The following is a 26,988-nucleotide window of genomic DNA, read 5'->3' on the forward strand; positions in this document are numbered from 1 at the left end:
AATCTGAAACAGGCTCCAGGCTCTGAGCAGTCAGCACAGAGCCCGACGCAGGGCTCGAACTCACATACCGTGAGATCGTGACCTGAGCCGAAGTCGGACGCTTAACCGACTGAGCCACCCAGGCGCCCCATGGAATTTTAAAAAGCAGTGGGAATAAAAAGTAACAATAGTAATAACCATAGAGATACTACATGGGTGAAATCAACCCATCTGACCAACACCTTTTGAGCACCTACTGTGTACCTACCAGACACCATGCTAGGAGCTGGAGACAGGAAATAAAAATAAGCCATAGCCCTTTATCTCAAAGAGCTGATGGTTTCCCTTAATTGTTCCAGTAGGGAAAACTGACCGAAAATACAATGAATGAAGAACAGAAGTCAAAGACTCTTTAAATTTTTAGTCTAGATGACTAAGAGAATGGAACACCATTCAGAGAATAGAGCAGAAAAAGGTAGGCAGGGAAGAAAATATGGGCAGTTTTTGACATACTGTATAGGATATCCAAGTAGAAATGTTCAGCTGGCAGTTACAAACTCAAGACTGAAAAAGAGAACAGAGGTAAGGTCTTACAGTGTGGGAAACATCTAGCATAAACATGAGAGCTGAAGTTCAAAGCTAGGAAAGATAAGAAAGGATGTTACAGGTAGAAACTTAGCAGCTATCTACATTAAAAAGATGGGGGAAGGCACAGAAAATTTAAAAAGAGGAAGAATTATCAGTAAATCAAACCAAACTAAGACAAAAAGACAGCAATCAGAGAGGCAGAAGGAGAAGGACCATCAAGATTAGGGGAACTGTTTCCAGAGGCACGGATCATCAACAATACTAGGTGCAGCAAAGAAATCATGGAAAATTAGGACTGAGAAAAAAAGATCACTGGATTTGGGAACAAAACAAATGCATTAGTGACATTTGAGAGAGTAGCAGAGTGATAAGGAAAAATTCTGTTTCCAAGAAGTTGAGGTATCAGTGAATAATGAGGCAGAAAAGACAGCTAGAGCAAACCACTCTCTTGAAGTCTGACCGTGAAGAAAAAGAAAATGGTGGGAGTCTGACAATGAAGAAAAGGAAAGAAAGAAAGAAAGTGATGGGACAGTAGTTTGATAGGAATAGCAGAAGGAGAATGATTTTGTTTGGATGCAGAACGATTACATGAGTTACATGTCATTAGCAGGAGGGAAAGGATTAAGTGGGCAAAAAATAAAAGCACTGTTTTTAGAACAGGAAAGAACTAGAGAAAGGAAACAAGAAACGCTGGTAAAAAGACAAAAAAATACATAAAATATTTGATTTATTCATTCAATATATATTTATTGAGTATCCATCACGAACTTGAAACTGGAGAATATACACTGGAGAACAAGAAACAGTCCTTCCAGAGGAAATGGAAAATGGCACCCTAACATCCATTCCATTCTTTCTGTTGTATAGCAGCCAAGCAACCTGGACAGAATTAACTAGCAAATTAACTGGATAGAATTAACACTAGCAAAAGGAGATGTTAATCTTGAATAGCCTCAAGAACCACCATAATCATTATCTGCCTTATCAGGATACTTGATTCAGGAATGGGCACAGAACCCTAGTTAATCCTATCAGAAGGAAACCAGGACTTGATTTAATGGGAAAAGGGGCATTTCTGAGTGGCAAGATACACTGAGGGGAGGTTTGAAAAAGCAGCAGCCATTTTGCTACCAAAAAGCCAGCTTATTATGAAGGCAACATCAAAGAGGACAGAGGTGAGAGAATCACGAAAGAAAAATAATAAAGCTCTGGTCAACTACATCTGAAACCCATCCTTTCTTTGGTCTTTAAGTTACATGATCCAATAAATCCCCTTTTTTGTTTAAGGCCATTTAAGTAGAGCTTTTTGATAATTGTGAGGGACAGCATTCTAATTACAAATTTGATACCACTATAGGCACAAAATTGTTGTAAAAATGTAGCATACAATAAGGCATGCCCAGTGCAAACTCTAGACTGAATCCTCTCTACACTCTTCTGGCTTTAGATGTCCATGGTTCTAAACTTTCAACCTAAAAATGCCCCCTCTTTGGTCATCCTTTCTTGACCTTTCACCCTTTGCTCCCAAGCTGGTTTTGTCTTCACCAATCCTTGAATCCCTAGTCTTGGAGCAGTAGGGTGCTCCCCCTCTGAGAAGCATCAGACTTCACCTGCTCTCCGTGCTCCAGAATCAAGTGAGAGGTGCCTATGACTTCAACCTCAACCACCTTAATAAGAGAATTCTTAGCCCTGGGGATTATCCTTTCTGCAAGTTTGTTCCTGTGGCTCAGTCTAGAATTTCTATCTTTTCCTCAGCCTCACTGAATTGTCTTCCTTCAAAACTAGACTTATTGGCACAAGAACAGACACCCAGATCAATGGAACAGAATAGAAAACCCAGAAATGGACCCACAAACATATGGCCAACTAATCTTTGACAAAGCAGGAAAGAATATCCAATGGAATAAAGACAGTCTCTTCAGCAAGTAGAGCTGGGAAAACTGGACAGCGACATGCAGAAAAATGAACCTGGACTACTTTCTTACACCAGACACAAAAATAAACTCAAAATGGATGAAAGACCTAAATGTAAGACAAGAACCCATCTAAATCCTCGAGGAGAAAGCAGGCAAAAACCTCTTTGACCTTGGCCGCAGCAACTCCTTACTCAACACATCTCCAGAGGCAAGGAAAACAAAAGCAAAAATGAACTATTGGGACCTCATCAAAATAAAAAGCTCCTGCACAGAGAAGGAAACAATCAGAAAAACTAAAAGGCAACCGACAGAATGGGAGAAGATATTTGCAAATGACATATCAGATAAAGGGTTAGTACCCAAAATCTATAAAGAACTTATCAAACTCAACACCCAAAAAACAAATAATCCAGTGAAGAAATGGGCAAAAGACATGAATAGACACTTCTCCAAGGAAGACATCCAGATGGCCAACCGACACATGAAAAAATGCCAACATCACTCATCATCAGGGAAATACAAATCAAAACCACAAGGAGATACCACCTTATACCTGTCAGAATGGCTAACATTAACAACTCAGGCAACAACAGATGTTGGTGAGGATGCGGAAAAAGAGGATCTCTTTGCATTGCTGGTGGCAATGCAAGCTGGTGCAGCCCCTCTGGAAAACAGTATGGAGGTTCCTCAAATAACTAAAACTAGAACTACCCTGCGACCCAGCATTTGCACTACTAGGCATTTATCCACGGGATACAGGTGTGCTGTTTTGAAGGGACACATGCACCCCAATGTTTATAGCAGCACTATCAACAATAGACAAAGTATGGAAAGAGCCCAAATGTCCATCGATGGATGAATGGATAAAGAAGATGTGGTATACACACACACACACACACACACACACACACACAATGGAGTATTACTCGGCAATCAAAAAGAATGAAATCTTGCCATTTTCAACTACGTGGATGGAACTGGAGGGTATTATGATAAGTGAAATTAGTCACTCAGAGAAAGACAAAAATCATATGACTTCACTCATATGAAGACTTTAAGAGACAAAACAGATTAACATAAGGGAAGGGAAACAAAAATAATATAAAACAGGGAGGGGGACAAAACAGAAGAGACCCATAAATATGGAGAACAAACTGAGGGTAAATGGAGGGGTTATGGGAGGGGGGATGGGCTAAATGGATAAGGGGCATTAAGGAATCTACTCCTGAAATCATTGTTTCACTATATGCTAACTAATTTGGATGTAAATTTTAAAAAAATAAAAACAAAATTAAAAAAAAAACTAGACTTATTAAGTACGTCCTCTGGGAAGTCACTGCAGGTCCCCTTCCCACTGCTCATTGGCCCTCAGATGCTGCCTCCTCAGGGTTCCTGCAACACTTGGTACATGCCACCTCTAAGACACCCAGACACGAAAGGAGAGAACTAGACACAATGTGATGTTGCTCCTACTGGGACAGGGACCACAGTTTATTTGTGTTTAAACAACATGTAGGAAGTAAATGAACATCACTTGTGATATGGAGGAATGGATGCTGGATTCAAAGCAAGACACATGGCTTCCAGTCATGACAGGATTTCTTACAAGCTACAGGGCCTGTCCAAGCATCTTCATCTACGAGGAATTCATCACTGGGTTGTTGTGAGATTAAGATACACAATGAATCTAAAAAATACTGTAGTCCTTTGAGAATGATACCTGAAAATATTTTTAATGGATATTCAATGGAGGTAAAGGATGCCTTCTTACTAGGAAGTAACTGGAGACACGAATAAGTGAAAAACTCATGACGTGGTCTTTAAGCTGACCTTGAAGAACTCATACCATTTAGGCATGCTTAAAAGGAAATGGGGTGGAATAGGTAGCCAGGCAAAGGAAGTAATGAGACCAAATGCTGAGGAACAAGCATCAATTCAGCAGCAAATTTTATTCAGGGATTATTATGTGTCAAACATTGTTCTAAGTGCTAGGCATTGAGCAATGAAAACAGGCAAAGTCCCTATCTTCAGAGGGTTTAAATTCTAACTTGGAAGAACAGAAAATAAACACAAATAAATATACAAAATTATTTCTGATAGCACTAAATGACATGAAGGTAATATGCTGTGGTGACTGGTGGCAGGAGGGGTACTCTAGATAAGGCAGAAAAGCCATTCTGAGGTGATAACATTCTTCCATGTGAGAAGAGAGTAATGAGACAGAACCAGAATAAGGAAGAACAAGCCAAAGGAAATAACAAATGCAAAGGCCCTGTGGGAGGAAAAAGTTTGCCATATTTGAGGGAGATAAAATGGCCAGTGTGGCTACAGCAGAGTGGACAAGGATAAAAACAATATGAGGTTAAGGCTAAGGTCATGTCTAAGGAATACTGAGGTATCAATTTGGACTGAAGTTGAAATAGTAAATGATCTTAGAAAACTAATTTGAGGCTAAGGATGCCTCACAGATATTTCTAATAAAGTAGGGTGACTTTGGGAAAGTGCTGGGCACTTGATCTAGAGCACCAAAGCAGCATGGCAAAGACTGTTGGCATTCTGTTACTACAGAATGTCTGAGGAGAAAGTCATCTAGCACACCTTCCCTATTGAAGGAGGAAATGCAACCCAGAAGAGGAAAATGAGGTCTGTGGGCAGGGGGAGGTGAGAGTAAGTCATAATTAATGTTCACCAATACATAGGTCTCCTCTACTTCTGGGTACACAGGAATAAAAATGTGTAACTTTAGGACCAAAGCATTTAACTGTTGCTGTCCAGTCCTCCAATCCTGCCATGGTAATAGCCTGTTAATGTGGAGGAGGAGCCATGGACAAAGGCACTGCAGAATGCTAAACCAACACCTGGAAGAAGGTACCATAAAGAACCCAGATCCATAGTAAATTCGCAAGAGAGAAATAAACTCTGGTTGTGTCAAGTCATTGAGACAGCTGAGGGTTACTTGTTACGGCATGATCACCTAACCTATAATGATTACTATAGAATACAGACAATATTTCTAAAGGTTATAAAGAGTAGAGTAGAGAGGCTTACTCTGAGTGGGGAGAAGAGAATGTGAAATACTACTCAATGCCTTTGACAGATGGCATTTTTTGTGACAGTTCTCCATCTTTCCCTACATCAGTGACCTTTTTCAGATGTGCATCTTTTGCAGTTCCTCCTCCTAATATGATGGAGCGTATATTAATCGACTTGGGCTACCATAACAAAATACCATAGACTGGGTGCCTTAAATAACAGAAATTTATTTTCTCAGTTTTGGAGGCTAGCAGTCCAAGATCGGGATGACAGGTCCTAGTAAGAGCTCCCTTCCTGGCTTTCAAAGGGCCACCCTCTTGCTGTGTCCTCATATGGCAAGGGTAGGGGAGAAGGCAAGTGAGCTCCTGTCAACCAGCCAGCCCTCTGGTGCCTGTCCATGTAAGGGTACTAATCCCATTATGAGAGCACCCCTTTAAGATCATATCCAAACCTAATTATCTACCAAATGCCCCATCACCGGGGTACCTGGGTGGCTCAGCCAGTTGAGTGTCCAACTTCGGCTCAGGTCATGATCTTGCAGTTCGTGAGTTCAAGCCCCACACTGCTGTCACTGCTGTCGGTGCAGAGCCTGCTTGTATCCTCTGTCCCCCTCTCTCTCTGCCCCTCCCCTGGCTCTCTCTCTCTCTCTCTCTCTCTCTCTCTCTCTCAAAAAATAAACATTAAAAAATGTTTCCAAAATCCCCATCTCCAAATACCATTACACTGGGGATTAGGTCTTCAACATAGGAATGGGGGGCAGGGGCGGGGGCACACAATTCAGTCTATAGTAGCATATATTCTCCCACCCCCTAATTTGTGGTTTGGCCATGTGACTTGCTCGAGCTAACAGAATGAGGCAGAGATGACAGTATATGCCAGTTCCAAGGCTATGCCTTAAAAAGCTCTGACATGTTTCCACTTGCCCTCTGGCACCTCTGTCATGGGCATGAGAAAAGTATGCTTTGGCTAGATCACTCCACCAAGGAGGACAGAAACATGTAAAGTCTTACCAGTACTAGCACAGCCAACTGGTATTTCAATAACTTGCAATGAGAATAAGATCCACCTAGCCACCAAGCCTAAACCCCCCGGCTGACTGAGCTCAGCCTAAATGAGTAGATGCATGAATGATAAATGATTATGTTTTTAATACAACATACAAACATGAGTTTGGGGGTAGCTTGTTAGGAAGCATTATTGTGGTAATAGGTAACTGGTATAACACCTATACAATGTCTACAGAGCACATCTGGCTCCTTAGGAAAAGCCTTATGCTAACAAAGACACCATGAAAATTATTGGACTTTCCTAACATTTTTATTCAAATTCTTGTTGCTTTATTCATTTCTGCTGGTTCCTTACAATAGCTCCTAAATTCAATTCCAATACTGGTCAACAAGATCTATGAAGACAACAGAGGAGACAGAAGAAAAGAGGGGAAAAAAATAGAATCAAAAAGTATTACAAAAAGTACTAATTTCAAGAAAGAAAATCAATACAAAACACCAAATGGAGTAGTCCTTGGGTTTAGTAAGGAAGAAGTTCATCAGAAAGTTATTTTTGGACACTATTGGGACAGATGCACGGGAACTGAGAAAAGCATAAGTTGCACACAGATGAGACAGTAAGTTTAGATAAGTTAATTAAGAAGTTTAACGATGAAAAGAAGAAACAAATAGGACAACTAGTGGGGCAGGGAATGGAACTCAACTCTTAATAAGGAAGACCAATGCTGTATTAGTTTCTCATGGCTAGGTACCAAATTACCACAAACTTATTATCTATTTTGTAGGTCAAAAGTCCATGTGGGCTTAGCTGGGTTCTCTGCTTAGAATCTCCCAAGCACAAAATCCAGGTGCTGACTAGGCTGAGCTCTCAACTGAAGGCACTGGGGGAGGATCCACATCCTTGCTAATTTGGACTATATCCAGCCATTCCCTTGCTGTAAATTAGCTGGAGGTTGCTCTCAACTCTTAGAGGCTGCTCTCCCACACTTGTACATTTGCCCCTCCATCTTCAAGCCAGCAACAATACAATGGATGCTTTTCATGTTTAAATCTCTGGCTTCCCTTTCTACTACCAATTGAAAAACATTCTATTAAAGGGCTCATGTGACTATATTAGGCCTATCTAGATAATCTCCCTATTTTAAGGTCAATTGATCAGTAACCTTAATTATACTCAAAATCCCTCCCTTTTGGTATATAATGTAACAATCAAGGAAGTAACATCCAGCATATGCACAGTCCTAGGGATTATGGAAGGAAATCTTACGAGGGCATTTTAGGATTCTTCCTATCATATATACATATTTAAAGTTAGAAAAGGATGCAAAAGCTAAAAGATCTTGAAGATTTTAAACATCAGAATCCTGTATTACACGAATTACAATAATGAGGAAGGAAAGAAATCAAGGAAAATGTACACTAGCCTCACCATAGCAAAAAAGGAGGATGCCTTTTCTTGGAGATTGAAAGAATGATAAAAGGGGAGAGTGGGACGCAAAAGACAGCACTTATGCCAGCTATTTACTTTGCCAAATTTAGTATCATTTTAATTTAGATACAAAGAGACATATTCTCATATTCTGGGTTCTTTGAAAAAGTTCTTCCAGATGGTTACACCTCCCTAGAGTGACAGCACCCAGTGTTGCCTTGCACATATTGGGAATTCAATTAAACACTGCTGACCATCTGATTGGGAATTCAGAGTCTGGAGTAGCTGACTCAATACAAACATATGGCTTAGTTCCCATCAAAGGAAAAATCAAGCCACTGTATTCCCTTCTGTAACACTGCACCTCCTTTGCAATGTGGTAGAAAACAGAAGTGAACTAATAAAAATAGACCATGTAAGAAAAATTAGGGAACCAGCAAACTGTAGAATACAAAATTTCTCTAATTTTATCATAAAATCAGAACTCTTCAGCTAAGAATTAACACTAAGACATTTCCTTCCTAATTCAATTCAATCAAATAAATGCTTGTTGAGAACTGCTTCAGGATTATTTAAGATGAGGAAGATATAATCTGAGTTCAAGTTGATAAGGGATGAGGGATAAGGGTTAAAAGTAAAAAGAAGAAAACAATATTAAACCACTTTAACTTATAAAGAACCATACGAAATATTTACAGATAAGAAAAAAAAGTTCAGAAAGGTTAAATACATTTTTTTCAAGGTCATACAGCAAGTATATATGTAGATTATAAATTCAAATTCAGGACTGACTGACCCCAAAACTCAATCTCTACCAAATGAGGGATTAAATCATCTCTGGTTGGCTACCCGGACAAGGGTTTACAGTAAGGTGGAAAGAAACTGTAACCGTTTCTTAGAGAAGCAGCTATTTCAGATGGAACTCAGAAAGATACATACACTTCTGAAAAGCTGAGAGGTAAAGTAAGGAGAGTAATTCCAGAGGAAAAAGCATAAGGCACAGAAAGAAATCTGGGTCAACATTTGGAGATGGTAAATAGTTCGGATAATCTAAAGCACAAGCTCTTTACAAATAAACATTAAATTGGACACTGATGTGAAGGGCAATATAGAAAATTACTCTATACTCTGCAGTTAATGGGGGGAAAGGTAGGGAAGTTCAAAAAATGAACTTGAATCAGGAAGAGAAAATTATCCCTATTTACTTCCTTTTGCCCTTTAGTCATAAGGTTAACAAACTATGTCATAAGCCCAAATCCAACCCACCATCGGGTTTTGTTCTTTTTGTTAAATAAATTAATCCATTTACTATAGGCTAGCACTGTTTCAAAGGGTGGGGCTTTTACTGGTTTTTCAATTCTTTCAGTCTTCTGATGGTAAACTTTACTGTGCAAGTAGGCATGGTGTTGTGAGTCCAGGCACCACCAGCTACCGCTTTCATGCAGGAACCACAGTGTCAGATCCCCGTAGCTCATCTCTTCATCTTGGTTTTGCCACAGAAGGAGTCAGTATACTAGGCATGCTGGCTTATTTCAATTTTCATCACCATTTTCCTGACATAAGCACCATAATAGGTCCTATATTAACCTACGATTCCAACTTTCTTGGCACATTTAACCATGTTGCCACAAACTAGGACAGAACCCAGAGAACCTGCCATCTGTTTTTGTAACGTTCTGGAACACAGCCATGTCCAGTCATTCATGAATTGTCAATTGACTGCTTTCACCCTACAACAGCAAAAATCATATGGCTCATAAAACCTAAAACATTTACTTTCTATCCCTTAACTGAAAAAATACGTCATTTGCTCTAGTGCTATACCTCATAGGATTCTTTTAGTAGTTTGCTCTGGTCTAAATATAAAGCTTGTATGGATATTTCTCAATTGCTCAATTTCCAATATTATAATTTTAATTCCCTTTATAGTAATGGAGAATATTACTCTCTTACACCATCAGCCTTCTTCCCCACTCCCCCCACACACATACATACTGTTCTCTCAATACAAATATATGTTTAAATCAGTAGTCAGTGTTTATACCATTGACTACATAAATATTCTTTATTCCTGAGCCAGATAATGTAATGTGACGTTTCCATACTTATAAAAATATCTGATATTTTTCTGCTTAGTTTTCCACTTACCTATCACTGTTTTTATCCCAGTCTAACACATTTGTCAATGGTCATTTTTTTCCAAACCTTCAAACATACCAAGCACTTCACTGTTCCTCCCAAATCCTTCTCATAGTCCTCTATCCTTTTTCTCCAATCTGGACTGGGTGCTCTCTAAGCCTACTGAAGAACTATTCCCAAGGAACCTCTTTTCTCGGTCCTCATACATTAAATCCTTTGTTTTCTGCATCCTATGTCTTTCTTTTTATTGATTTCCACCCGTGTTTTATGCAAGTTCATCTTCCAAAAGCTTTCTACAAAGGGACACATAAGGCATAAATGTTTTAATCTTTCTGTGTCTTAGAACTTCTTTATTCTATACTACCTCATCAATAGTTTGGCTAAATAGAGAAATATAAGCTGAAAGTGATTTTTCCCTTACAATTTTAAAAGCATTGCGACACTGTCCTCTATATTCCAGTGCTGCTGTTAAAAGTTTGATATAATTCTGATTATCATTCATCTCTATATGATTTGTTTTCATGTTTTCTTTTGTTTTATACAAAAGAATTTTATTTTAATCCATAATATTCTTAAATTTCAGGCTTTGTGATCTTTTCTCATTCCTTATGCTGGATACCTGGGGAAACTTTTCAGTCTAGAGACTTGTATCCTACAGATATCCTATCCTTATCCTACAAGGATATCCTATCCTTATCCTACAAGGATAAGACCTTGTATCTAGTTCCTACAGAACTAGAAAATTTTCTATAATATTTTTTGATAATTCCCTTCGGGTCTTGTTCTTGTGCTCTATCAGTCGTCCACTGCCACAATAATGATGCATAACAAACCATCCTAAAACTCGGTGGCTTAAAACAATAACCATTTATAACTGCTCTGGAATCTACTAGTTAGCAAAGCAGTTCTGCTGATATTAGCTGGGTTTGTTTAGGCATTTCTTTCTGGTCCTGGCTGGCATCACACACATATTTATGGTAGGCTGGCCAACAGCTGAATTAAAATGGCATTGGGTAAGACAGGGCCCTGTTCCATTAGGGTGGGTGGGTATTAAGTCACAAAGATCAACAGAAGAAAAGGGTTTAAGAAAAAAAAGATAGTCAAAAATAGCAAATGTTGCTGACAAACACAGAAAGATAAAGATGGGGGTACCATATGATTTGGTTATTAGAAAGATAACAATGAAGTTTAAGAGAGATGCTTCAATAGCATAAGAAACAAAAGTTAAAAGAGTATTTAGTAAAGCAGTATGCATAGGCTCTTCCTTTTTTCAAACAATCTAATGGTGAAAAAGAGGAGAAAAAGCCTGAGATTGAGCAAGCAGCAATATGGTAAGGTCAAGGAAAGGTTTGGGTGTTTTTTTCAGTTTCTTATTTAAGAAAAAGAGAAACCTGGGCAGGAATACAGAAAGAAAGTGACAAAGAATCTCTCCATGACCAAACTCTACTCAGACTCTTCTGAACATTTTTCTCAACTAGGCCCTAACTTTTGTGCTTCCACGTTCATCTCTTCATTATCCAATTTTAGGAAGAATCCTGCTAATTCAGTTTAGTCAGAATTCTTTATCCTTACTATCTGATCACCCTCAATATCTGATTGGGTTCCTCACGCTCCACCATCTCTCAGGTAGTGTCTGATCACCCTGACCTGCCATAATCAAGATTTCTGTTAGATCATATTCCCTTTGCCCCTGAGTTTCCTCTCAGTAATTTTACATTCACTGACCCCCATCCTAGTCCTTGGCTATAAATTCCTACTTTTCCTTGTTCTATTTAGAGTTGAGTCCAATCTCTTTTTCCAAGTACAGAACCCCTTTGCAGTGGTCCCAACACCTATAGCTGTGGTCCTGAATAAAGTCTGCCTTATTGCTCTTTAACAAGTCTCATGGAATGATTTTATTTCTCTTTAACAAAAGATAAAACAAGAGAATAAAAATTCAAATCAAGGGGAAAATTGAAGGATAATTAACAAAGGCTTGGAAAAGAAAGGAAGGATATGTCATCAGAAGCACAGATGCAGAGATCGGTCTTAGCAAAAAGGAGCACTGGAGTATCTGGGTGGCTCAGGTGGTTAAGTGTCTGACTCTTGATTTCAGCTCAGATCATCATCTCACAGTTCATGGGCTCACATCCCACACTGGGCTCCCCACTGACAGTGCAGAGCCTGCTTGAGATTCTCTCTCCCTCTTTCTCTGTCCTTCCCCAGGCCCCTGTCCCTCAAAATGAATAAAAACTTTAAAAAAGGGGGTGGGGGGAGGAACATTTACTATGGTGCAGAAATGGAGGCAAAGAGAAAGAATAAAAATAGAGGTAGAGAAATGTAGAGGGGAAAATTCTAAAAAGCTCATGCCTGAATTTCCTCAATTTCAGTTAAATAAAAAACAACGCTACCTGCTGAGAGTGACTTGAGCAAGAATGGAAAAGTGAAAAAGGTCTGGAACAGCTGCTCTGGTAAATGTAATAAGAAATTTACAGAGGGACTGATAATTGATTGATGCAACAGCAAAAGCAGAGATAGTCCAGATAACTTCACCATGAATTTGTAAGGACTCAAATGTAAGAAAAGTAGTCTTTTAGAGACAGCAAAATGTCCCCATAATGGCTACAATACTGGAGAGTTGCTCAGCAGATGTGAGGAAGGTAATGCCAGGTGATTAGGACAAAATACCAAAAATTAACAAAGCATGGATTTTCATTAATTAAAGGATTTCCTTTATTTTTATTATTTTAAATTTAAATCCAAGTTAGATAACATACAGTGTAATAATGATTTCAGGAATAGAATTTAGTGATTCATCACTTACCTGTAACACGCAGTGTTCATCCCAACAAGTGTCCTCCTTAATGCCCCTCACTCCTTTAGCACTTCTCCCCACCCAACACCCTACCAGCAACCCTCAGTTTGTTCTCTGTATTTAAGAGTCTCTTTATGGTTTGTCTCCCCACTCTGTTTTTATATTATTTTTACTTCCTTTCCCTTATGTTCATCTGTTTTGTATCTTAAATTCCACATATGAGTAAAATCAGATATTTGTCTTTGACATTTCGCTTAGCATAATATATTCTTCCATCCACATTGTTGCAAATAACAAGATTTCATTCTTTTTGATCACTGAGTTATATTCCATTGTGGGTGTGTATGTGTATGTATATATGTGCATATATACATATAAATGTATACGTACATACACATATATACACACACCACATCTTCTTTTCGACTCATCTGTCAATGGACATTTGGGCTCTTTCCATGTTTTGGCTACTATCAATAGTGCTGCTACAAACACTGGGGTGCATGTGCCCCTTTGAATCAACGCTCCTGTATTCTCTGGATAAATACCTAGTAGTGCAATTGCTGGGTCATAGGGTAGTTATATTTTTAATTTTTTAGAAACCTCCATACTGTTTTCCAGAGTGGCTGCACCAGTTTGCATTCCCACTAGATAGCAGTGCAAAAGCATTCCTCTTTCTCCATACCTCACCAACATCTGTTGTTGCCTGAGTTGTTAATGTTAGCCTTTCTGACAGGTGTGAGATGGTATCTCATTGTGGTTTTGATTTGTATTTCCCTGATGATGAGTGATGTTGAGCATTTTTTCATGTGTCAGTTGACCATTTGGATGTCTTCTTTGGAAAACTGTCTGTTCATGTCTTTTGCCCATTTCTTCACTGGATTATTCGTTTTTTGGGTGTTGACTTTGATAAGTTCTTTATAGATTTTGGATACTAACCCTTTATCTGATATGTCATTTGCAAATATCTTCTCCCATTCTGTCAGTTGCCTTTCAGTTTTTTTGATTATTTCCTTCTCTGTGCAGAATTTTTTATATTTTGATGAGGTCCCAATAGTTCATTTTTGCTTTTGTTTCTTACCTCTGGAGACATGTCCAGTAAGAAGTTGCTCTGGCCAAGGACAAAGAGGTTGTTGCCTGTTTTCTCCTCCTCTTTTGATGGCTTCCTGTCTTACATTTAGGTCTTCCATCCATTTTGAGTTTATTTTTGTGTCTGGTGTAAGAAAGTGGTCCAGGTTCATTCTTCTACATGTCACTGTGCAGTTTTCCCAACACCATTTTCTGAAGAGACTTTTTTCCATTGGCTATTCTCTCCTGCTTTGTCAAAGATTAGTTGGCCATACGTTTGTGGGTCCATTTCTGGCTTCTCTATTCTGTTCCCTTGATTTGTATGCCTGTTCTTGTGCCAGTACCATACTGTCTTGATGATTACAGTTTTGTAATACAGCTTGAAGTTTAGAATTGTGATGCATCCAGCTCAGGTTTTCTTATGCAGGAATGCTTGGCTATTCTGGGTCTTTTCTGATTCCATACAAATTTTAGGATTGTTTTGCTCTAGCTTTGTGAAGAATTCTGGTATTATTTTGATAAGGATTTCTAATGGATTTCCTTTCCTATTTCACTTTCAAAAAATGAAATAAATAGGAAATTGAAAGATAATAAAAATAAATTCAATCCAGGAGCTTTTTTAACAACTTACTCCTGGCCAATTTCAGATTAATCAAACTCTAATTCCAACCTAATTAAACCTTCTACCTGACTTTAAAATTTCTTCCCAAACTATGGCTAACTATAACAACTCCAATCTCCTTTCTCCAAATGTTTTTTCTCCACTACAATCTAAAATAGTTCAGGGGTAGGGCACCTAGATGACTCAGATGGCTAAGCGCCCTGCTCTTGATCTCAGCTCAGGTGGTGGTCTCACAGTTCGTGAGCACAGAGCCCGCTTGGGATTCTCTCTGTCCTTCTCTCTCAGCTCCCCTCCCTCCTGCAAGCACATGCTTGCTCTCTCTCAAAATAAATAAATAAACTTTAAAATATGAAATGAAATAAAAAAAAATAGTACTCACTTTGGCAGCACATATGCTAAAATAAAATAAAATAAAATAAAATAAAATAAAATAAAATAAAATAAAATAAAATCCAGGGCATTTGGGTGGCAAAACAAAACAAAATAAAACAAAATAAGATAAATTCCAGGGCAACTGGGTGGCTCAGTTAGCTGAAAGCCTGACTCCTGATTTCCACTCAGGTTGTGATTGCAGGGTTATGGGGATGGAGCCCCATGTTGGGCTTCCCAATGAGCATGGAGTCTGCTTTAGATTTTATCTCTCCCTCTGCCCCTCTCCCCAGCTCGGGCTCTCTATAAAAATAAATAAATAAAATAGTACATATTTCCATGCATTTGCAAATGCAAAGGCCTTTTCTTCTTGGTATTTATTTCATTCTTCCAGCCTGTGTAATGATTAGATTACTTTTGGTCCTTACTCCTTCTGGAATTCATACAAAAAGATGTAACATTTACAGAGTCACTTATAATCACTATTTCCCTCACCCTTTCTTTAGTCAACAGTGGCCACTTGATTCATACTCTTCTAAAACACTGGTTATCAACCAAAGGTGATTTTTGCTTCCCTGGGGATACTTAGTAATGCCTAAAGACATTTTCTTTTTTTTTTTTTTTTTTTTTTTTGGCATCTAGTGGGTATAGACCAAGGATGCAGCAATCCCACAATGCAAAGGACAGCCCCATCCCACCCCCAACAAAGAATTACAAGGCCCAAAATGTCAACAAAGTGAAGACTGAGAAATTCAGCTCAAAAGCTACTTCACTCATATTCCAAGACCTACAAATAGCTGAACAATCAAGTAAAAACCTGCCTTAGTGTCAAACTCACTCTCTTTTCTGCTCTCTGACCTACTATGTTCCCAGGTCCTGTGTCAGTCTAGACCATTAAGACTTTGCCTTTTTGGGGCACCCCTGGGTGGCTCAGTCAGTTAAGCGGCCGACTTCGGCTCAGGTCATGATCTCGCAGTCCGTGAGTTCGAGCCCCGCGTCGGGCTCTGTGCTGACAGCTCAGAGCCTGGAGCCTGTTTCAGATTCTGTGTCTCCCTCTCTCTGACCCTCCCCTGTTCATGCTCTGTCTCTCCCTGTCTCAAAAATAAATAAAACATTAAAAAAAAAAAAACACTTTGCCTTTTTCCCAGCAATGCTATGATATACTGGTCCTCAGATCCTCAGCTCCCTCCTGACATCCACCTAAGACACCTAAGATACTGTTGATTACATCAGGTTACAAAAATCCCTGACTTGCTCCTCATAATGGAAAATGGGGAAACTTTAATCCTTTGTTTTCTGGACTTGGATCTCTACAGAGCCTGGTCCCCAAACCAACCTCACCAATTTTAACCATCTATTGCTCCCTATACCTCAGGGTGACAACATGGTTTAACACTGCACATCAGAGCAGTCTTTAAAAGGCCATCTCCTATCTAACTGTGGGGTCCCGGCATTTAATCTCTTCTTTCTGTAGTCACCGTAGGGGCTGTTGCCTAACTCTAAAACAGCCACTTACAGGTTTTAAGAGCTCATTACATGGTCACTAAAGGAATACATGAAACCCATAACCTCCAGGGTTGAGTTGCAAAGAACATACATTTAGACTGACTGAATTCTGAGTTCTTTAATTCAGTCACCAAAATATGTATTGAAGTACTCTGTTAGGCACTGGAGGGCAGAGGGATTAAACACACACACACACACACACACACACACACACACACGATCCCCACCCTTAAATAGTTTACAGCTTACTATGTAAGTCATATATGTAAACAAATAACCAATTCATGCATAGACTGATGATGGTAAGATTATCCCTATTCTATAGCTTAAAACAAAATATCCTGGGGCGCCTGGGTAGCTCAGTCGGTTAAGCGTCCAACTTCAGCTCAGGTCATGATCTCCCGGTTCGTGAGTTCAAGCCCCGCATTGGGCTCTGTGCTGACAGCTCAGAGCCTGGAGCCTGTTTCAGATTCTGTGTCTCCCTCTGTCTCTGACCCCCACCCCCCATTCATGCTCTGTCTCTCTCTGTCTCAAAAATAAATAAACGTTAAAAAACTTTTTTTAAAAAAAAGAAAGAAAAATCCTTTCTCAGAATTGACGGAAATAATAGTCTTAAAATGAAAGTATACAGAATGAATAAATGAGCAAATGAATAAGCAGATGAATAAATGAGAAACCAAATACCAAACTAGTAAAACTTTTTTGGGTCTCTAGCAAGGTAATAGGTATATCATGTAAATGAGACTTTCATTATTCCACAACATCTCCTTTCATTTTCTTTAAATGTCATTCTCACTACAAATGCTAATTGCTTTAGCATATATAACAAATTAATCTGGTACTAGAATAATTCTGTAACACAATAAAAATCTTTGTTTCTTAGCCTTACAGATAATGGATCTTCTAAACAAATCTAGTACACCAGACTGATACTGGGCTAGAAGGCACCATACAGCCTCTCCAGATGCTTATAGTGAGCATCCATCAAATTGGTCAATGTCTGTGCCTTATAGGTTATTAAAGTTTGTCATGTTTGATTGATGTATTCTCTCAATTTTAGAGCAATAGGAAAAGCTCCCAAGAAAAGACATCATAACTATATTATATTCCCTCTCCCTCCAAAAGCATAAAAATTCCAGTTACCAATTCAGCCAGCACAAAGGATCCACCTGCTAGAACTGATTTTGCCTGTGTATAATACCTTGTTATTCATTATGATGACTGATTCAAACTGCAGCTGTACTGAGATATCTGAAGGTACAAAGGAGATTATCTCCATTCCTCGTGAGATGGAGTCATACAGAAGTGGGTTTGAACCTGAGCTCCATCAGGTGCTGTCTACATGACCTTCAGCAAGATATTTAACCACTTTTAAATCTAAAGTGTACATGGGATGGAGGAGCCAAGATGGCAGAACAGCATGGAAGTTTTTTTTGCATCTCACATCCATGAAATATAGCCAGATTGACACTAAACCATCCTGCACACCTAGAAAACTGATTTGAGGATTAACACAACAATCTGCACAACCTGAACCACAGAACTCAGCAGGTACATGACACCAAGAGGTGAACTAGGAGAGAGAGAAGCCCCGGAGGGTGGGGAGCTGTTTTTGCTTGCAGAGAGAGGACGGAGTCAGGCATGGGAGGGGGGGAAGGGGGGACAGGAAGACCACCTCCCCTCCAAAACAGCTGGAGAGAAAGTGGAAAAATGGAAACAGCTGCAGGACTGAACTAAAAAGGGAGAAAGGAAAAAGAAGAGGGTTTAAATTCCACTAAGACTCTATAAACAGGGGGAGCGCAGAGTCTGAAACTCCACAGCTCAATACCTAGCAGTACTCTGGTGGGAAGGGCAAATTCCCAGGAGCAGAGTGAGGTCGGCAGTCCTTGGGCCACACAGGGAGAGGCAGTTCCCCTGCTGGGAGGTCATTTGGTAGAGGCTGTGCAGCCCCCCTACAGGCAAAGGTGCCAGCAGATTCCGGAGAACCACCACATCTGCTGGTGCTCAAACAAGGTCACTAAAGGTGAAACCTTGTACCCGATGTGTGTTGAGATTTTCTATAATCCCTGAATCGCTGCTGCTAAACGATCGCGTGAACGTTTTCTGGGTGGGATGGCACCCAGCCGCAATCTCTGAGCATCAGCAGCAGCACAGTTCCGCGAGTGTTCCTGGGTGCAGCCACACCCAGCCATTTCTCAGTGAGACATCCCACAGAAGGTCTGAGCAGGGCAAAGCCGCAGTCCCTCAGGGGTAAGAGGTTGGGAAACACAGCCACACCTGAGATAAAACTCAGGAGGGAGGGGACGCCTAGCAACTTGACAGCTTGGTCATAGACAGTATAAAAGCACGGAGTGGACAGAAACCGGAGACAAAGGACAGGTGCGAGATTGCTGATTGGGGAGAACAGTTCTGATACTAGAGACTGGGTAGCTGGGTGATGCCATGTTCACCCCTCCCATGCATGTGCATACACACCTACAAGCTCCACAACAATCCACCCCAGTAAGCTAAGTAGAGCCATCTAGTGGGGAATGGAGCCATTACACTAAGCCCTGCCCAAGTGGGCTCCCTCTTCAGGAACACCACAAGTCTCTCCACCTGATTAGTTTACGGACTATAAATTGCTTCACTGTTTGACATCTAGGGGAAAACAATGTAATTTCAATCTATTTCAGTCTGTTTGCTGGTCCATCTATTCAATTCTCTGGGGTTTTTTTCTCTTTTTCATTTCATTTCTTTTTCTTGAATATAGAAAGAGAAAAAATTTGTTTTTATTTTCCATTTTTATTAAAAATATTTTTCTTTAATTTTTTTCTACTATACTTTTATTTTTTTGTAAGTTTTTCAAAATCTATTTTACTTCCATCAGTTCATTTTATTCTATTTCATTGTTATCCTTTTTTTTCAAATTTTCAAACATTTTCCTTTTTTTTTTCTTTCCCTTTATACTCTAATCTATCAAGCTCCTTTCAACAACAACACCAGAACACACCTAGGATCTAACATCATTAATTTGATTCTTTTGTGTATGTGTGTGTGTGTTATTTTTAATTTTTTTTATTTTAATTTTTTTTACTTTATTGATTCCCTTTCTTCCTTCAAAATGATGAAATGAAAAGAATTCACCCCAAAAGAAAGAGCAAGAAGAAATGACAGCTAAGGACTTAATCAACACAGATATAAGCAAGATGTCTGAACCAGATTTAGAATCACAATACTAAGAATACTAGCTGGGATTGAAAATAGATTAGAATCCCTCTCTGCGGAGTTTATAAAAGAAGTAAAAGCTAGTGAGGATGAAAAAAAAAATGCTATAACAGAGCTGCAATCTCAAATGGAAGCCATGGCAGCAAGTATGGGTGAGCCAGAGCAGCAAATTAGCAATATAGAGGACAAACTTATGGAGGATAATGAAGCAGAAAAAAAGAGAGGAGCTAAGGCAAAAGAGCACGATTTGAGAATTGCAGAAATCAGTGACTCATTAAAAAGGAATAACATCAGAATCATAGGGGTTCCAGAAGATGAAGAGAAAGCAAAAGGGGTAGAGGGGTTGAAAAGAGAAAAGATGAAATATGCTTTTGATATATATATATATATATTTGAGATATATATATATTTAAGATATATATATATCTCAAAAGCAACAAAGATTAGAAAGGACCAGAGAACACCACCAGAAACTCCAAGATACTCTAAAAGCATCATAATGGCAATAAATTCATTTCTTTCTGTACCCACTCTAAACGTCAATGCACTCAATGCTCCAATCAAAAGACATAGGGTAACAGAATGGGTAAGAAAACAAGATCCACCTATATGCTGTTTACAAGAGACCCACTTTAGACCTAAAGACACCTTCAGATTGAAAATAAGGGGATGGAGAGCCATCTATCATGCTAATGGTCGACAAAAGAAAGCTGGAGTAGCAATACTTATTATCAGACAATACAGATTTTAAAATAAAGACTGTAACAAGAAATGAAGAAGGGCATTATATTATAATTAAGGGGTCTATCCACCAAGAAGAACTAAAAATTGTAAACATTTGTGCTCCAAATGTGAAGGCACCCAAATATATAAATCAATTAATCACAAACATAAACAAAGTCACTGATAATAACACCATAACACCAACACCCCAACTACAACAATGGACAGACATCTAAACAGAAAATCAACAAGGAAACAATGGTTTTGAATGACACACTGGACCAGATGGACTTCATAGATATATTCAGAACATTTCATCCTAAAGCAGCAGAATACACATTCTTCTCCAGTGCACATGAAACATTCTCCAGAATAGACCACATAATGGGACACAAATCAGCCCTATGTAAGTACAAAAAGATCGAGATCACACCGTGCATCTTTTTAGACCACACCATTGTGAAACTCAAAATCAACCACAAGAAAAAACTTGGAAAGATAACAAATACTTGGACCTAAATAACATCCTACTGAAGAATGAATGGGGTAACCAAGAAGTTAAAGAAGAAATTAAAAAGTACATGGAAGTCAATGAAAATGATACCACCACAGTCCAAAACCTCTGGGATGCAGCAAAAGCAGTCAAAACAGGAAAGTATATAGCAATCCAGGCCTTCCTAGAGAAGAAATAAAGGTCTCAGACACACAACCTAACCTTACACCTTAAAGAGCTGGAAGGAGAACAGCAAATAAACCCAGAAACAGCAGAAGACAGCAAATAATAAAGATTAGAGCAGAAACCAATGCTATCGAAACCAAAAAAATAGTAGATCAATGAAACCAGAAGCTGGTTCTTGGAAAGAATTAACAAAATTGATAAACTACTAGCCAGTTTGATCAAAAAGAAAAAGGGAAGGACCCACATAAACAAAATCAAGAATGAAGGAGGAGAGATCACAACCAACACAGCAGAAATAAAAACAATAATGAGAGAATATTATGAGCAATTATATGCCAATAAAATGGGCAATATGGAATAAATCGACAAATTCCTAGAAACATATAAAGTACCAAAACTGAAACAGGAAGAAACAGAAAATTTGAACAGACCCATAACCAGTAAAGAAATCAAATTAGTAATCAAAAACCTCCCATAAAACAAGAGTCCAGAACCAGATGGCTTTCCAGGGGAATTCTACCAAACATTTAAAGAAGAGGTAACACCTATTCTCTTGAAGCTGTTCCAAAAAATAGAAATGGAAGGAAAACTTCCAAACTCTTTCTATGAAGCCAGCATTACCTTGATTCCAAAACCAGACAAAGACCCCCACTAAAAAGGAGAAATATAGACCAATTTCCCTGATGAACACGGATGCAAAAATCCTCAACAAGATATTAGCCAACCGGCTCCAGCAATACACTGAAAAAATTATTCACCACGACCAAGTGGGATTTACACCTGGGACACAGGGCTGGCTCAATATCTGCAAAACCATCAATGTGACTCATTGTATCAATAAAAGAAAGGACAAAAACCATATGATCCTCTCAATAGATGCTGAGAAAGCATTTGACAAAATATGCATCCTTTCTTGATAAAAACCCTCAAGAAAGTAGGAATAGAAGGATCATACCTCGAGATCATAAAAGCCATATATGAAAGACCCCACACTAATATCATCCTCAATGGGGAAAAACTGAGAGCTTTCCCCCTAAGGTCAGGGACAAGACAGGGATGTCCACTCTTGCCACTGTTATTCAACATAGTATTGGAAGTCTTAGCCTCTGCAATCGGACAACACAAAGAAACAAAAGGCATCCAAATTGGCCAGGAGAAGGTCAAACTTTCACTCTTTGCAGATGGCATGATACTCTATATGGAAAACCCAAAAGATTCCACAAAAAAACTGCTAGAACTGATCCATAAATTCAGCAGTCTCAGGATGTAAAATCAATGCACAGAAATCAGGTGCATTCCTATACACCAACAATGAAGGAACAGAAAGAGAAATCAAGGAATCGATCCCATTTACAGTTGTACCAAAAAACATAAAATACCTAGGAATGAACCTAACCAAAGAGGTGAGAAATCTATACACTGATAACTACAGAAAGCTTATGAAAGAAATTGAAGAAGACACAAAAAAATGGAAAGAGATTCCATGTTCCTGGATAGGAAGAACAAATATTGTTAAAATGTCAATACTACCCAAAGCAATCTACACATTCAATGCAATACCTATAAAAATAACACCAGCATTCCTCACAGAGCTAGAACAAAACAATCCTAAAATTTGTATGGAAAAAGAAAAGACCCAGAATAGCCAGAGAAATCTTGACAAAGAAAACCAAAGCAGGAGGCATCACAATCCTGGACTTCAAGCTGTACTACAAAGCTGTAATCATCAAGACAGTATGATACTGGCAGAAAAACAGACACTCAGATCAATGGAACAGAATACAGAATCCAGAAATGGACCCACAAACGTATGGTCAACTAATCTTTGACAAAGCAGGAAAGAATATCCAATGGAATAAAGACAGTCTCTTAAGCAAGTGGTGCTGGGAAAACTGGACAGCGACATGCAGAAAAATGAACCTGGACCAATTACGCCAGACACAAAAATAAACTCAAAATGGATGAAAGACCTAAATGTAAGACAGGAAGCCATCTAAATTCTCGAGGAGAAAGCAGGCAACAACCTCTTTGACCTTGGCCACCGCAACTTCTTACTCAACATGTCTCCAGAGGCAAGGGAAACAAAAGCAAAAATGAACTATTGGGACTTCATCAAAATAAAAAGCTTATGCACAGCGAAGGAAACAATCAGAAAAACTAAAAGGCAACTGACAGAAGGGGAGAAGATAATTGCAAATGACATATCAGATAAAATGTCAGTACCCAAAATCTATAAAGAACTTCTCAAACTCAACACCCAAAAAACAAATAATCCAGTGAAGAAATGGGCAAAAGACATGAACAGACAGTTTTCCAAAGAAGACATCCAAATGGTCAACTGACACATGAAAAAATCCTCAACATCACTCATCATCAGGAAATACAAATCAAAACCACAATGAGATACTATCTCACACCTGTCAGAAAGGCTAACATTAACAACTCAGGCAACAACAGTTGTTGGAGAGGATATGGAGAAAGAGAAACACTTTTGCACTGCTAGCTAGTGGAATGCAAGCTGGTGCAGCCACTCTGGAAAACAGTATGGAGGTATCTAAAAAATTAAAAATATAACTACCCTATGACCCAGCAATTGCACTACTAGGTGTTTATCCAAGGGATACAGATATGCTGTTTCCAAGGGACACACGCACCCTAATGTTTATGGCAGCACTGTCAACAATAGCCAAAGTATGGAAAGAGCCCAAATGTCCATCGCTGGATGAATGGATAAAGATGTGGTATATATATACAATGGAGTATTACTCAGCAATCAAAAAGAATGAAATCTTACATTTTCAACTATGTGGATGGAACTGGAGGGTATTTATGCTAAGCGAAATTAGTCAGAGAAAGATAAATACCATAAGACTTCACTCATATGAAGACTTTAAGATACAAAACAGATGAACATAAGGGAAGGAAAGCAAAAATAATATAAAAACCGGGAGGGGGACAAAACAGAAGAGACTCTTAAACATGGAGAACAAACAGAGGGTTACTGGAGGGGTTTTGGGAAGGGGGATGGGCTGAATCGGTAAGCGGCATTAAGGAATCTACTCCTGAAATCACTGTTGCACTATATGCTAACTAACTTGGATATAAATTTAAAAAAATAAATTTAAAAAAATAAAGTGTACGTGGGACTTCAGCCACATGCAATTGGGGAAAATAATACTAATCTCTTAGGTTTGCTGTGAGAATTGATCACGAGATGATAAATCTAGATGTTCAATGAATACCCGCATTCCCTTAATCTTATATAAATTTATGAAGCAAAATTATCTAACAACTCTTTTCCTTCATTTTGCTTAATTTTCATTAGCTCCCTCCACCTTATCATCTCTTCATTCATTCATTTAGGTTCAAAGTTACTAAGAGCATGAACTTAACACTGCCTCTCCTAAAATATCTCCCAGACATTTCTGGAATCCATATCAAAAAGTAGTTATGATTCCAATCGGCCTTTACCCTAAGAACACTGCTTGCCTTTGTTTTAAAGTATCTCCCCCATATCCCATCTCTGATAATCTTCCAGCACTAAGGAGAGAACACTGGCTTTTAAGTTAGGCAATTCTAAATTCCAAATCCAACTATGTTGCTTACTTAGTCAAGTTCCTTACTTGTTCCAGTACTAAATTTCTCTGGGTCTCAATGTCTTATAAACTAATACAATGTCCTCTAAACTACGGCAATAGGCACAGTGCCTAACAGTAGGTGTTCTAACAAATGATTAAATTTTTCTCAGCCCTGGGGTTACTTATCAAACTTATCTCTCAGTCAACAATACTCTCAAAATTACAGTCTAAAAAGATATAGCATGCCCTGTTTCACAGCTATTCACTCATTTTGGTAATCAACAAATAATTTTCAGAATGCCTTATATGTTCTAGGCATAAAATAGTAACATTTGTATAGCACTTTAAAAGATAACTAAGCCAAGATTTCAGGCCTGAAGGACCTCAGGGTCTAGAGTGAAGGCAAGCATGCAAATAATTACAATTCTAAGGGCTTAAAACAGAGGTGTGTGCAAGTACGAGGATGCACAGAAGACAGAATTCAGGAAAGGCTTCCCAGAAGAGTTGATTAGGCTGGAGTTGAGTCGAGGAGGATGAACAGGGCTTCACTGAACAGTGGAAAATATGTACTCCAAAGACAGCAATAGTAGAAAGCCCATGATGCCTGTTCACAACTCCAAGTATAGGAATCAGGTATGGTTGGAGGAGGTTGCTACAGCAGACTGACGGGAAATGAGGCATGTAGGAAGGAGCCAAATCACAAAAGGCTTCAAATGATATTCCAAAGAGTTTGGACTTTATTCAGAGGATAACAAGTTTCAGAACAATTCCTCTGATGGCAGAGGAATCCATGGGTTAGAAGGGCTGATACTAATGGACACAAGTGGGAAGGGAAAGAATCAAGGATGGCTTTAGGGTTTCTAGCTTGAACAAATGGTGCACAGTAGTTCCACTAACACAAAGGAGTCATGCAAGTGGCAGAGCAAAACTGTAGGTAAAAATAATGAACATTTCAAGTTTCATAACTCCATTAAGGGGAAGATGTTCAAAAAGCCACTTGGAATAACATGCCTATAGTACAGGAGACAGGACTAAATTAGAGATACAGATTTAAGGATATATAATTGGGAGTAATAATTTTTAAAACCAATGAACATATTTTAAAAGAAATGTAATTCCTTTAGACTTCTCCACCGATTTAAAACCTTAAATTACCACCGATTGCACATATATTAAATTTTAACATAAAAAAATGAAAGGATGTCAACATATTTAATGAAAACAATAAACTTACCAAAGATAAGTATTTTATATTCATTTATCACTTTTCTTCAGCAATCTACTAACTAATAGGGACCTTCTCCCTACCTATAAAATTAATGTATTTCCAAAATAATGTTTTCATGGCAAAAAAAAAAAAAATACAGCATGCTTCATCTTCTGAATAAATGAGCTGGTTCAATTTCCTGAGTAAATATTACTCATACTTGACATTGAACAAGTCCAAACTCACTGAAGGAGTTAAGAAATTTTTAAATTCCCAGGAGCAATAAACTTCACCAGAAAATCTAGTCAAGAGCTTATTATAAAGGACTAAAAGTCAATGTCATACCAAAATTTTAAATAACATCATGCCTCCCTCTATTTAATAAATTATTTCAAAATCAGGTCACAATTGACAGACACACTATCTTGGGCAGACGGGAGAGAGTAGATAAGCAGAGAAAATTTCCTTTTCTCTACTGAAGCATGTCCACCAACTGTCATATTTGGAAAACAGCCAAAATGAGCACTTTATTTGCAAAAAGAACAGGAAACTCTTGAAATACTAGCAAAATGTGTGATATATAAATGTAGAATGTAAAGAATTAAGATTCACATTTATGCACATTTGGAAATATTGTTTCTAAGGCATAGATTAAAAGCACAAGTCCATCCCAGGTAACAAGCTCTAAAACCAAGGTAGGTCTCCCTGAATCCCTGGGGTAAGTGTCACCCTTTTCTGCTAGGCTGTGACCATTTATCCAGAATAAGTTTCCCATACATATTTCCAAGACAGGTATCTGGTCTCATAAGTATTTTACCTGAATTAGCCACAAAATATAGCGTTGAGAAAACCACGTTCAAACCATGTCTTTTTCTCTTAACTTTATTTTCCTTATGTTTCCTAACTTTTCTAGCCCCCCTTTGTCAAAGGGTATTTTCTAGTTTCCTGGCTACAGGGTTTACCAAAGACAGCTGACACAGCTAAGTTGCTGAAGGAGAACAGCTGAACTATTAAGAAAGGAAATCAGAAAGGAAAGAGATGGAAGCTAGAAATGTTAACTAGAGAGGAAACAAAAACCCCAGACTTCCTCTGAATCTGTATAAACTTGTAACTCTAGATTAATGTTCTCAATTCAGATAAGAGC

The 26,988-nt window shown here is 38.6% G+C and overlaps 1 protein-coding gene and 1 pseudogene across 9 annotated transcripts in view; both read right to left on the minus strand.

Moving 5' to 3' along the window:
- Positions 1 to 26,988, minus strand: part of ANKS1B (ankyrin repeat and sterile alpha motif domain containing 1B) — a 1,079,782-nt gene that overhangs the window by 1,035,523 nt on the left and 17,271 nt on the right. The window lies entirely within an intron of this gene.
- On the minus strand, positions 9,295 to 9,573 carry LOC122224977 (annotated as a pseudogene).

This window comes from Panthera leo, chromosome B4 (genome assembly GCF_018350215.1).
Source record: "Panthera leo isolate Ple1 chromosome B4, P.leo_Ple1_pat1.1, whole genome shotgun sequence".
Lineage (NCBI taxonomy): Eukaryota > Metazoa > Chordata > Mammalia > Carnivora > Felidae > Panthera > Panthera leo.